The sequence below is a fragment of the Adiantum capillus-veneris genome, chromosome 13 (genome assembly GCF_014529385.1).
Source record: "Adiantum capillus-veneris isolate H3 chromosome 13, ASM1452938v2, whole genome shotgun sequence".
Classification (NCBI taxonomy): domain Eukaryota; kingdom Viridiplantae; phylum Streptophyta; class Polypodiopsida; order Polypodiales; family Pteridaceae; genus Adiantum; species Adiantum capillus-veneris.
The window spans coordinates 6,244,293-6,258,535 of record NC_140943.1 but is presented as its reverse complement, the minus strand read 5'-3'; positions in this window follow the sequence as shown (position 1 = coordinate 6,258,535).

Here is a 14,243-nt window from a genome sequence, read left to right as displayed (position 1 = left end):
GGAGATCTTCAAGGTATCAAGCTGGAGATGATAAGATGGATGGGAGATTTTACCCATGAGTGGATGTGTGATATGTTCAACCTTGCACTTCAACATGGTATACCTTATGATTGGAGTACTAATTGGGTTAAGTCTTTGCATAAAGGAGGGATGTAAAGAATGTAAACAACTACCAGACTATATAATAATCGGGTCTCTTCTAGAAAAAATGTTTGGGTGCATAATGGAGATGAGATTGAGTGATTTGCAAAAGGACAAGTGGGTTTTGTCAATGCCATAGCACCATTGATCATCGTGTCACTCTTCGTGTTCTCATGGAGGAAAGTCGGTTGAGAGGCAAGAGATTGTATTGTTGTTTTGTGGACTTTAAGAAAGCCTTTGATATGATTCCACATAACAATTTGTGGAGAAGGATGGAAGAACCCCAAGTTCCAAGTGAGTTTATGCTTGCGGTTTCTCGAATTTATGAGAAGGTGATGTGTCAATTGCATATGGGAATAGAAATTTCAATCTGTAAGCACTATTGGGGTTAAAGAAGGATGTATATTGTCACCAACTCTCTTTGGTCTATGCATCGATCAATAAAAAAAAATGGTACTTGACTTTATGCAAGAAGAAGGTATTGAAGGGGTCACTATTTGCAATGCGGTAATCATGCTTTTGTTGTATGCACATGATGTAGTGCTTCTAGCACATACATTAGAAGATGCACAAATACTTATGGTTGTCCTTGAGAAATTTTGCTTGCATAGTGGGCTGATTGTGAATGAATTCAAAATAAAGGTTATGCTTGCAAAACCAACCATAAGGAGAATAGATGCATTGTGTATAACAGTGAGACACTTAAAGTTGTTGAGAGCTTCAAGTACCTTGACCTTGAGGTTCCGTCCAATCACAAGTGGCATGAATGTGCTATGCATCGTTTGGAAGTGGGAAAGAGATCATATTATGCATTTGAGAACATGTGTAATGCGGGAAACATCAAGTGTTAAGTTCTCAAGAAGTACCTTTTTGATGCATTGCTGACACCGGTTCTTCTTTATGGAGTTGAAGTGTGGAGCGGGAGCATCTCAAAGTCTACTTGGAAAGAGTTTGAGAATGTCCAAAAGCGTTTTCTTACAAACTTTCTCCAAGTTAAGACACACAAACACCATATATGCTCCTACTTCTTGAGTCGGGACTTCTTCCAATTGAGGTTATGGGCATGGAAAGGGTTGTGGAGTACATGATAACGATGCGTCAAAACCCCTCACATCAACTTCCTATAATTGCATGGGAAGCAAGCAAAAAAGTTCAAAAGACGCATAAAAGGAAGAGGATGGATGCAAGACATAAAGAAGTGGTTTGGGAGATGGGATGCATTACACTTGCTACATGATGCTTCAATTGACTCCCAAGTGAATGAAGCTTTTCTGCAACGCCAATGTATTATGTCTTGGGAGAAATCCGGTGGGTCACGCTCATATTGCCCCCAACTACAAAACCATGTCCTTCACTGAAAGAGGAAACCGTACTTACACTTACATGCTTAAGCCTATCCCCTTGTCGGAAATACACACTATCGCAGTCATCCGATGTATCTCCCATTCCCTTCGATGCGAGACAGGGCGTTGGGGCAATGGAGAAGAGTCATATGGATTGGGCACATTATGCTCATTACAAGTTTGAGAGTCTTAGTACCACACACTACTAGAGTGCTTAGCTTTTGGTCACATCCGAACTTCCTTCTCTCACATATTCATCCATGACTTAGACCTACACACTTTCCTCTCCCAGTCACAGTCTGGGCTCTCCATTGCGACTCTCATTACCACAATTTTGGAGCATCGAGAGTCACTCATCAGCCATACACATACCATATCACATGTAACTTTGGTCCCATAGGTCATATTTGACCTCCGAGGACGATAATAATCTCTCTCTCTCTCTCTCTCTCTCTCTCTCTCTCTCTCTCTCTCTCTCTCTCTCTCTCTCTCTCTCTCTCTCTCTCTCTCTCTCTCTCTCTCTCTCTCTCTCTCTCTCTCTTCTGGGCATGCGTCCACCCTCCCTTTGTTGCATGCCCGCACCGTACACTTGCAACCGCGCCTTTGTCTGCCTGACACACCGTCGTCAACGCTAACCTGTTTCATCGCTTTCTTTGCAAGTACAACCAGGCCAGGTAACTATGGTTAGTTTCGTATAGTTAGGTTAGTTTCGTTTAATTGTTGTTTCTCATTTTTCAATTTTTATTTATTGTATTCAAAAGAAACAATTCAAAAAATCAAAAAAAGAGAAAAACAATTTTACAAAATCCAAAAACAAATCTATTAAAAAAAAAACAAGAATATAAAAATCACAAAAAAAGAAAAATCACATAATTTAAAAAAAAAACAAACATCATAAAAATAGAAAAAAAAAATCAAAAAATTCTTTTAAAAAACACATAAAACGATAAAAAGCTAGAAAAAATCAAAAATATTTTTACAAACAACAAAAAAATGGTAATTATTTTTATCAAAAGGTCATCATAAAACCATTTAAAAAACAAAAAATTCTTAAAAATTCACCAAAAAATCAAAATGTTCACAAAAACTTCATTAAAAAAAAGATAAAATAAATCACAATAAAATGAAACTTTAAATATTTCACAAAAAATAATAAAAATAAAAGAGAAGGTGTCGAAAAAGGAAAAAAGAGCAAAAAGTCATTGAGAAAATTCACACTGCAAGCAAGAAAGTCAAAAATTGAACGAGTCGAGCAAAAAAAGCTGGAAACGATAGAAAAAATGAGGAAGAATATCAAAGCGAGCCGTGAGCAACAAAAAATTCAAAATTTATCGAAAGTGAGCAAAAAACAATCTAAGTGCTACCTAGAGATTGAAGTTTCGTCGAAAGCTAATTGACTAGGATACGTTCACACGAAGCTTAGTTTGTAATTGAACTTTGAGTAAAATTCAATCGTTATGGCATTATCCACATGCTGGCATTGCCAATCGGTAGATCTGGTAATTAATTAGTAAAAAATTGAGTCATAAGTCTCACCAAAGTATAGAATTTGACTTAGAATTAAGGAAAATCCTTGGGAAATAGGATTTGACCATTCTGGCCAAGAACATTAGTGTTTTAGACAATTTTGAAAATAATTACGGCAATTTAGTCAAAGAACACTAGTGGTAAGAAGTGATTGTGCAAACCAAAAATAGGGAAGTGCAAGTAATTGCATTTGTAAATTGAGCTTCCAGTTGGACGAACAGGGACACAATTCACATTGGATTGCAGATTAGGCTATTCAAAGCCCATATTTTTAATGTTTCAAGGATCGTAGTCAATTCTGACGAATTTGAGCTAGAGTTAATCAACTCTTGGAGTCTAAAGAGCAATCAACTACAAAATTGCTTTGGCACAAATAGTCAGGTCAACTCGAGTAGGAGAAATTTTGCTAAGTAGCATCAACATCTGCTAGGAGACCATCTTCAAAGATCAAGCAAACATGGATTCAAGTCGATCCGGGAGTTCAAGTACACTAGAGCTAGCCTTCTCAATGCAACTAGTGCACAAGTAAAAGCACGACAAAGTCAAAATTTGCATGAAGATGCACATGAACATGAAAATCCTAAAAATTGATCCTTTGAACAAAAAATTGCATGAAGATGCACAGGAACATGAAAAGCCTAAAAATTGATCCTTTGAACAAAAATTCTTACGTGAATTTGATCAAATCGTTTAGATATCACCAAAGATCATAATGAGTGTTAAGTTTGTAAATGATTCTACATCCACTGCCGCTAGTGTGCAATCATTCACCAGTCCAAGAGACACATCAAAGCAAATGATGTTAGCATTGTATGGCACACGTAATTCATATGCACACTATGTAGAACGAGAAGGGAAATTGTACAAAAAGGATTGACTAGTGTTTGAAAGGCCCGCATACCAGCTCATAGAAGTTTGCCCAGTGATAGATCCAAAAGGATGATTCATTTCACAAGAAAGATTCTATATAGCCCATCCTCTCTAGAGATGAATGACATTACCCTAGTCAACCCAAAATTTTTTTCAGAGCCAAACTCTCCTTCATCAAAAATCAAGCTTCGACTTTGTGACAAGACCAACATATACTTTGACCAAAAAAGCCAAAGATATAGACAAGAGTCTAAAATCTATGATGCCTTGGGTCTTGAAACCACAAAGGCTCATATCACAGGAGACCCATGGGATAGACAATATCAAGGTAAAGATATTATTATTTATAAGTTTACTTGGGGAATTATTTGTCCTCTTTCATGGAGGTACATAGGAAACTATGCAGAAGGTTTACGGATGCCAGACATCAATAGTGTTTCCTTCACACTCCCACAAGGTGAGACCAAGCCAAAGCCAAAAAGTTTTGAATTATCATCATGGAGAAAGATATAGTGATCACCCTACGAAGGGGGGAGCTGCAAACACATCAAACTCAGCTCTTATACCAAGAAATGCAACACCATTTGGAAGCCCTAAAACTTCTAGCCAGTAGACCCCTTCAAACCAAAAACCATTGAAAGACCATATGGTTATTGGAAGTTTCCAGTTGACCCAAATTCCATTCGAATTTGTAGACAAGTGCCAGTATGAAGATTATCAAGGACATAAGTTTCAATTGACTTTCATAAGTCAAAGTCAAAAACCAACCGATCCAATAGTGTTCAAGCAATTGCATGTGACCAAGCTCACATATGTATATTGGGATGCAGATAGCAATGAATACCAGCAGTTTCATGAAGACAATCTTGAAGTCAAATATTATCTCAAGATGGTGAAAAACATCAAGCCTAGTTCTGACCCCATTGCATGACTTGTAATCACATCATCACACAGGTCTCTCATCGCTCATCAGTTAACAGAAGCTGCTAAAGGCCCAAGCCTTGCAAAGCACATCAAAGATCAATACGAAGAAGCATTAAAGATTGGAGTTAAACATTTTTCACATTTTCCAGAAATGACGATGTATTGTAATTTTTTGATTTATTTCAAGACACTTAATATTTGTAATGGGTTACGAGCTCAATGGGAGTCCCAAGCTATAAAGAATAGGTTAGTTAGTGTGCCAAGGTTTCAGATGCATTGACATATGGAGCCCTAAGGTCTTGGGTGCCCAAACAATGCATATTTTTATCCTAGGTATATAAGGCATTGTGTAAAGGAAACTAGGGTGCCAGCCTCATTTGTTGAGACCACTCTTTGGTGAGAGCTCATGAGGTGTGTGGCTATGGAGTCCTTGAGATTCTCCTTGATCATGTAACTCAATTAACACTAATCAAGTCTTAATTATCTTTCATTATTCCCCTCTCATACTTCTTATGATTGTTAGTGATGCTTTCACTAGCTAGATCGTAACTAATTAGTAGTTAATCTCGCTCTAATATTGTGTGATTTCCCTCTATTCTTTGTGTGTGCATGTAGGTTTGATTGGAGTGTAGATGCTCAATTGATCTATGTGTGTGCACTTGTGATTAGTGTGTTTCTTGATGGGATTATAGTGATGTGTGCGTATTTGCAATCGTTAGTGTGTGTGATTGGGTTGATTTGAGGTATAGAGAAGTGGATGTGGAGATTGCCAAACATTGTGGCTTAGCTCCTCCATAAGCTGAAAAGCCCACTTCATAGAGTTGTCATTCGTGTTGCCATGATTAGCTCAATAATTGATGAGTGTTTCCATGTCCTAGCTAGGTAGCTCATATCTCTGGATTGACTATTATTGTTGGTCATTGGAGCTATGCTACAATGGTATCCCCAACATGTTAACTAAGCTGGCGTTTGTTTGCAAAGATTAGAACCAAGAAAAGAGAAGTGATAGGAAGTTACCAAGCCCCCTATTCACTTGGCTCTAACCCCATCACATGACCTATAATCACATCATCACACAGGTCTCTCAACGTTAGTTAACAGAAGTGATGGGCAGTCACCAAGCCTCCTATTCACTTGGCTCTGACCCCATTGCATGACCTATAATCACATCATCACATGGGTCTCTCAACGTTAGCTAATAGAATTTGCTAAAGGCCCAAGATTGACAAAGCACATCGAAGATCAATACAAATAAGCAATAAAGATTGGAGTTATGCATTTTTCACATTTTCCAAAAATGGCCATGTTTTGTAATTTTCCAATTTATTTCAAGCCATTGTAATATTTGTAATGGGTTATGGGCTCAATGGGAGTTCCAAGATGTAAAGAATAGGTCAGTTAGTGTGCCTAGGTTGCATATTTGGTGAGATACGGAGCCCTAAAGGCCTTGGGTGCCGGAACAATGCATATTTTTATCCTAGGTATATAAGGTAGTGTGTAAAGGAAATTAGGGTGCTCAACCTCATTTGTTGAGACCACTCTTTGGTGAGATCTCATGAGGTGCGGGGCTATGGAGTCCTTGAGATTCTCCTTGCTCATCTGGGTTGATTGACACTAATCAAAGCTTAATTCTCTTTCACTATGCCTCTTTCATACTTCTGATGATTGTTAGTGATGCTTTGACTAGCTAGATTGTAACTAACTAGTAGTTAATCCCACTCTTATCTTGTGTGATTTCCCTCTATTCTTTGTGTGTGTATGTAGGTTTGATTGAAGTGCGGATGCTCAAGATCTATGTGTGTGTGCTTGTGATTAATGTGTTGCTTGATGGGATTAGTGATGTATGCGTTTTTGCAGTTTTTAGTGTGTATGATTGGGTTGATTTGAGGTGAAGAGAACTGTACGTGGAGATTTCTAGACATCATGTCTAAGCTCCTCCATAGGCCAAGAAGCCCACTTCATAGAGTTTCCATTCGTGTTGCCATGATTAGCTCACTAATTGGTGAGTGTTTCCATGCCCTAGACGGTGTCAGGAGTTTTTTGGAGCAAGGTATTTCTCATATGTACATACACATGCATGGTGCATCGAATAAAGAATTGCCCATTTTTCAGAGCCAGATGGTTACGTGGGGCCCACATGTGTACAGGTAGGACAGGGTGTACATAGTGCATCGATTTTCACTATTACCAGTACCACTGTGTTTTTTCTACAATAAGGAGGAGTTGGTAGCACGTAAAAATTCTCGAGGAAGCTATCCGCGGGCCGACGACATGAGGTAAGTAGGTGCGTCAGATGGCATCGAGTGGCGTTAGGAGGTCGAACGGGGTCAATATTTGCACGTGGATGAATACGGACACAACGTGCGTGTTTTCTTGTGAGAGGTATGCGGAAAGGTCATCATTACGACCACTTTTTGGGGCCACTTCACGTGGTTGCGAGACGCATTATTGAAAAGAAATGAGTGCCAGGTGTGCAGATGATGCAAAAAGGTGACAACTATGCACTGCGAGGTCAGTTTTTGGCCTGTTCGGGGTCCGTTTGAGGTCATCTAAAAGGCCAAGGGTGCCCAACTAATAAAGCTAAGTGTGGAAACTGAAAAAACAGAGAGAAGACCAGAAAAAACGTGGAGAAGAGAGGAGGAACAGACACAAGTGTGTTTTTGCTGTTTTTGGAGCATTTTTTGGCCCTAAACTGCTCATCCGAGGTCGGATTTGAGCACTTTGACATTGTAGACTGGGGTTTTTGGGCGTTTCGAACGCAATGGTGCTGTCCATTTTTCCAAATTCCTCACAGATTTTCTGCTATTTTTCTGTGTAATCTTCTCCGGTGAGTGAAGCCTCTGCTTAACTTTCTGGTTGTATCTGGTGTATTTCCTCAATACTGTGTAAACTATTTGCCCCATTGGTGTTGGGATGAGCTTCATTGAGTCTAAACAATAGCAATTTTCCTCCTTTGAGCTGAATTGAGAGTGCGTGTGTGAGTGTGTATGTGTGAGTGTTGAGTGGGCAAGTGGGAAATCTCTCTCTTCTCACTCCGTCTGTGTGTTTCCTGTCTCGGCCAGGCTGGTTGTGTAAGCCGAGTGGTGCTTCATAATGTGTGTGTGTGTATCATCCCAAGAGTGTGTGTCGGGTCATTATAGAGGCGTTGTGTGTGTTTCCATCCCGCTCACATTCTTTTGGCGCCCCCACAGAGGATCTTCTTCGAGTACCTTCTGCTTCGAGCTTCGAGCTTCGAGATTGGGGATTACAGGTTACAGGGATAGGTACAGGTACAGGTACAGGTGATTCACACAGGTACATGTAGCTGGAGTACAGTGATATACTAGCTGTGATGTCACTTGCAGTTGTGGGTATGCATCACTTGGCGCCTATTTGAGCGCATTGTCCGCTGGATTGTACGTTACTTGTGGAAACTGCCATTGTATGCATTTGTGGAGCCATACTTGGTTGTATTTGGCAGTCCCAGCCATTTCTGAGACTTGGTCTGGAAGATAGTCATTTCTGAGACTTGACTATACGGGATTTGCATTAGCCTTCGTGTGAGGGTCGATAGCGTGAGGTTTTTATTGAGCTGGGGGATTCTCAAATGTGGAGATCCTTTCGGTGATATAGGTAGCTGGAGCACCCTTTTTGTGACCTTGCCATAGGCTATGTATTAGTGAGTCCTACTTGATGCTCGGGTTCTATTGTTGACAGTTTATGTATACATATATAGTCTATATTTTGGGTTCCTACTGCTCTATTTCTGGGGAAACTCTGCCAAAAATTTTCCAAGTTATGATGGCTGGTTTTTTGGTCTTTTGAGCCATTTATGCTGTTATGTTGCTGAAATTTTGGCAAAATCAGAGGTTAAGTCAGGTGTGCCTTCTTGGGAGCTTCATGGTTGGCTTTAATGGATGATCAAAATGGCCCTCAATTCACTCCATTTCATTTAACTCAAAGAATCCAGATAAATGTTCATGTGTCTAGGAAGATTTTTTTCCAACAGCGCATAGTCTTTATGTTCGGGCCAAGAAGATTACGAGAGATCTTGGAATGCCCTTTGCCTGTTGTAATTCCGATGCAACTATGAAAACTCATTTGATGTGCATGTGTTTGTCCTTATCTAAAGTTGAGCTCCATTGAAGTTTCTGGGGATTGGGTAGTCAAAAGTTTTGGGTTCTTGCACGTGTGTTCAAAGGGGTTCTCAAAGCATTGTAACTTGGGTAGCCATGGCTTTCTCTTATCCGGAGTTTCATGGAAGAAGTGATGAAGATGGAGGTTGCCTGCATTAGCAACCAGATTCATGACCCTGTGCAGATGTTACGTCTTCTCCAAATTTGTTTGAAGAGTGATGCACGAGTCTTGTCCAAAACATTTGAAGAGGAGTTGGGTGGAGCGGATCCACCTGTAAGATTGAGTTGGGACAATCTAAGGCATGGGTTGGAAGTGGAGTTTGTGAAGATAGAAGATCCTGACAAAGTGTGGCAAGAAGTACAAGGTTTGGTGCAAAAGGAAGGTGAGCCAGTAGATGCGTACATACGTAAGTTCTCATTGGCATGGGAGCGGATGTGCAAGGCCTTAGCACCATAGGTACCCCCGGCTGACATGATGAAGAAGGATAGGTTCTTAGCTGGTCTTTGGGAGAATTTACGTTGGAGAGTGGAGCTAAAGAAGCCTAGGAAATATGAAGATGCACTAGAGGTAGCAAGAAACAAAGAGTGGAAGTTGAGGAAAATGAGCCAGTTAGGGGTGGAGTCTTTGCCCATGAGGTCTGAATTTCAGCCTATAGAGTCTTTACAAGGTCGCATGTCAGGGGTTCATCATGAACCAGTGGTTCCTGTTACTACTCAGGTTATGCCAGCAGTGGTCACTACATCGGTGCAAGATGATGGGCTAAGGCAAGACATGAGGCAAGTGGTAGATTTGATGAAGAATCTCAGCCTAAACATGCTAGGTCAAGTGGGAAATAATCGAGGTCGAGGGAGGTTTGCAAATCAGCCAGGAGGTGAAGAAAGGCCTAGGAATGGTGCTGGACAAAGCAATGGTAGGTTTTGGAGGCAGACGCCCACATGTTACAATTGTGGAGAGTTGGGTCACATCAACCCGCAATGTGATAAGCCACCAAGGATGGGGGGAGACATGTATCCATTTCCAAGACAGGTGCTAACTAGGTCAAATGATTATGGCATCGAAATTAAGGGAGACGAAGGAACTAGTGGACTGACCTAGGAGGAAAAGGGAAAGACGAAAGTGCTAAGTGTAGTCACCTTGGAGAAGGCATCAAAGCTAGAGGATACATTAGTGATGCCTATTGGGAAGAGGACCACAGAGGATAAGGAAGGAAGAAGTGCCCCTGGTCCTAGTAAGAAGAAAGGAAAGAGCCATGAAGGCGAGGATGTCAAGGCCAAGAGGAAAAGGAGAGCTCGTCGAAAGTTTCATGTTTCAGATTTTCCACTAGGGTATGGGCAATTAAGCTATGACTTGAAGGAGGATTTGATGAGCAGGAAGGCAGATGTTACTTTTGGGTAGCTTATAGAGATGGTGCCTAAGCTAAAGCGACAGTGGAAGAGGATGGTTAACCCAATGGAGAAAGAGCCAGAGAGAGGTTCAGTAAAGGTGTTGGCAATGGATGAGCTACCAGACATTTGTCCAATAGTAGATGTGTGGCATAAAAGGAAAAATTTGGGACAAGGTTATGTGGATGGCGGAGCCCAAATATGCGTCATAACACACTCATGCGTTGAGAAGATGGGTCTCACAGTGGCTGGGGTGTCAGGTTTTCGGATCAGATTGGCAAACCATCATAAAGTAAAATGCTTGGGTGTTGTAAAGATCTTAGAAGTGGAGTCATATGATGCAAAGGCAGTGGTTGATTTTCATGTGATGCCAGCAAGGTTGGGAGCATATCCTATTATACTGGGCAGACCATGGTTACGTGCAGTGGGAGCTGTTCAAGATTGGCGACATGGTACGATTAGCCTCTATGGAAAGACAGGTACCAAGAAGCTTTATAATATGGACACAAGGAAACGATTAGAGGAGCTTTATGAAGATGAGGATGAGTCTAGTGATGAAGAATCTTCCACGGTGACAGATGAGGACAGTGATAGCACTACCAGCAGTGATGAGGATTCTGATGTTGCATTTCTTTTGATGGACAAAGAAATCCAAGAGTTTGGTTTAGTTGCATTTGCGAATGAGGTTGAAGATGAAAGTGAAGGGCCTTATGAAGTGATTGAAGGGCTGATGCAAACCAAGGTTGAGTTGTCAAAGAAGCAGGAATTGATGACACAAATGATCAGTGGAGACCTCTCAGCTTTGGAGAAGGATATATATTTACACATGCTAGCTAGTTTTCCTGATTTGTTCATTACTTCATATGAAGAGATCAGAGGGTTCAAGGGTGAAGAGATGCATATAGAGCTGAAAGAAGGTGCTAAGACAGTGCGGCAAAGGCTAAGAAGGATGGGTCAAGAGCAAATGGAAGCCTTGCGAGAAGAGGTGGACAAGTTGTTGAAGGGAGGGTTCATAGTCCCTGTGGAGACCACAGAATGGGTGAGTCCAGTTGTAGTTAGTCCAAAGAAGGATGGGAAGTGGAGAATTTGTGTAGATTCTAAACCCTTAAACGCAGCCACTAAGAAGAACCCATATCCTCTTCCATTCATCGATCAGATCTTGGATTCAGTGGCAGGTTATGAGAGGTACAGTGTGTGTGATGGTTTTTCAGGCTATTTTCAATTGTAGATTTCTCTTAAAGACCGCACAAAGACCACTTTTATTACGCCATGGGGCTGCTATTGCTACACAGTATTGCCATTTGGGTTGTCAAATGGACCTTCCTTCTATCAAGAGAGAGCAAATTGGATGTTGGAACCATTCATTGGTAGTTGTGTTAAAGCTTTTATGGATGACTTCTGTGTTTATAGCAATAGGGCTGAACACCATGAGAAGCTGCAGATGGTATTGGCTCGATATGATGAATGTGGAGGACAACTAAATCCAAAGAAATGTCATCTAGCACAGCCAAGGGTGAAGTTATTGGGCCACATGGTGTCAGAAAATGGCATTGAGGTTGATCCAGACAAGGTTAAGTCTATTATTCTTCTTCCATCACCTACGAGTACGAAGCAATTGGCAACCTTTATACACAAAGTGAAGTACATGGCAAGGTTTATTCCATTGTCTTCTCAGATTCTTTATCCATTACAAAAAGTGGCAAAGCATGATCCATTGCAATGGGATGACAAGTGTGAAGAAGTGTTTCAAGAGGTGAAAGAGGTGTTAGGGGGGTTGTCAGCCATGCAGGCTCCTGATTGGGAGAAAGTTTTTTATGTAAATCCCTCAGTAGGGGATGATGCCATTGGAGCCATGCTATTGCAAAAGGGGAAGGGCAGCCATTATATGAGGCCAGTGTATTGTGCAAGCCGAGTGAAGTTGGTAGCGGAGAGAAAGTTCTCGGAAGTAGAGCTAGTGATGGCCAGTGTAATATTTGCTTGTCGACGATTTCGTCATTACTTGCTACCATGGCCTTTTGTTTTCTTGACGAGTTATGCCTTTTTGCCACAGTTAATTAATGGTACTAACATGTCAAATGTGGTGAAGAAATGGGTAATTGAGCTGCAAGAGTTTGAGTTCTCTTTTCTAGTGGAAGATAGTACAAGGGCTACCCTAGCTGATTTGTTGACCTACAAGGAGAATCCCCTTATTGTTAATGAAGAGGTGGTGAGAAAGGTAGTTGAAGAAGTGCCACAGATCAGCAATGCACATGTGTTGTTCTTTGATGGTTCATACAGAAAGAGCCATGATGCAGCTTCAGGGGGTATAGCACTTTATGATCCAGAGGGGAAGCTAGTATGCAAGAGAGGGTTCAAATTGGATGCTCATAGTAACAATGAGGCTGAATATGCTACTCTGGAATCCGGATTACACATTTGTTTGAAGCATGGGATTCGAAGGTTGAGCATAAAAGGTGATGCCTTGTTAGTGGTGAAGCAAGTGCTGGGTGTGTGGAAGATCAAGAACACCTCATTGAAGGAAATGTGCTTCAGAATTAAAGGCCTGTTAAAAAAGTTTGAAGTATGGATCATCAGACACATTGAACGTGCTCTAAATGGAGAGGCACATGAAGTAGCTCAAGGCATGATTGGGGAGCTATTTGTGTTAAGGACCACTTTACCTCTTTATCATGGCCGGGAAAGTTTGGCTCAAGAAGAGGAGTTTTTGCTAACAGGAATCATTCCAAAGGAGATTCAGAAGTCTAAGAAGTATGGTTTTGTGCGTAGAGCATACAGGTACAAATTGATTGGTGATGTCTTATAGATGAAAGGGGCTGATCTCGTGTTGAGACGTGTACGTTGGCGGGAGGAGCTTTACAGAGTGTTGCAAGAGAATCATGAAGGCTCATGTGGTGGCTATTTTTGCTCTAAAGATCACCTTGCATAAGATTTTTCAAGAGGGGTATGTATGGCCTAGTTTGCACACAAGGATGTTCACCATTGGTGTAGGTCTTGCAATAGGTGTCAAGCATTTGGGAAGAGAGTGTTGAAGCCAGAGCTACGAAAAACCATTATGGCATTTGATGTGTTTGAAAAGTGGGGGATTGATGCAATAGGCCCGTTACCTATCACAAGCAGGGGCAAAAGCTATATCTTGACGGCAGTGGACTATCTCTCTAGATGGGCAGAGGCTATAGCAGTAAAACAGATCACTGCAAAGGATGTGGCAAAATTTTTGTATGATGAAATATGTTGCAAGTTTGGGGTGTCATTAGAGCTACTTTCAGATAAGGGGCCAGGATTTAGAGCTAAACTGCTAGACTTCTTATGCACAAAGATGAAGATTAGGCACCAGCATACCACTCCTTATTACCCGCAATGTAATGGCTTAAATGAAATATTCAATGGTGAGTTGGTACAAATTCTTTCTAAAGTGACAGAGCACCAAGGAAATAATCGGGATTTGGAATTGCCTAGTGCATTATGGGCTTACCGTACTTCGGTGAAGACAGGTACAAGGTTTACTCCATTTCATTTGGTGTATGGAAAGGAAGCACTATTGCCTGTGGAGGTAGAGTTGCCTGCGCAAGATGTTAGAGAAGTTGCTTGGGCCGCCTAGTGGTGCATTCAAAGAGAGGCTCTTGCAGTTACAAGAGGTCCATTTGGATAGGATGAGTGCATTAGAGCATTATGGGCAGATGCAGGATAAGGCTTTGGCAAAGATAAATGAAAAGGTCAAAAGTAAGGGTATCAAGAAACATGACTTGGTTTTGCGCTACAACAGTAAGCTCGACAACACCTTCCAAAAGAAGTTTCAAATTAAGTGGGAAGGCCCTTTCAAGGTAGTGGAGTGTTTTCCAAATGACACATATCAGCTGGCTAACCTTGATGGTGTTCTACATAAGTCAAGGGTAAATGGATTGCGTCTTAAATTGTATCATGCTAGATTGATGATGGTGGA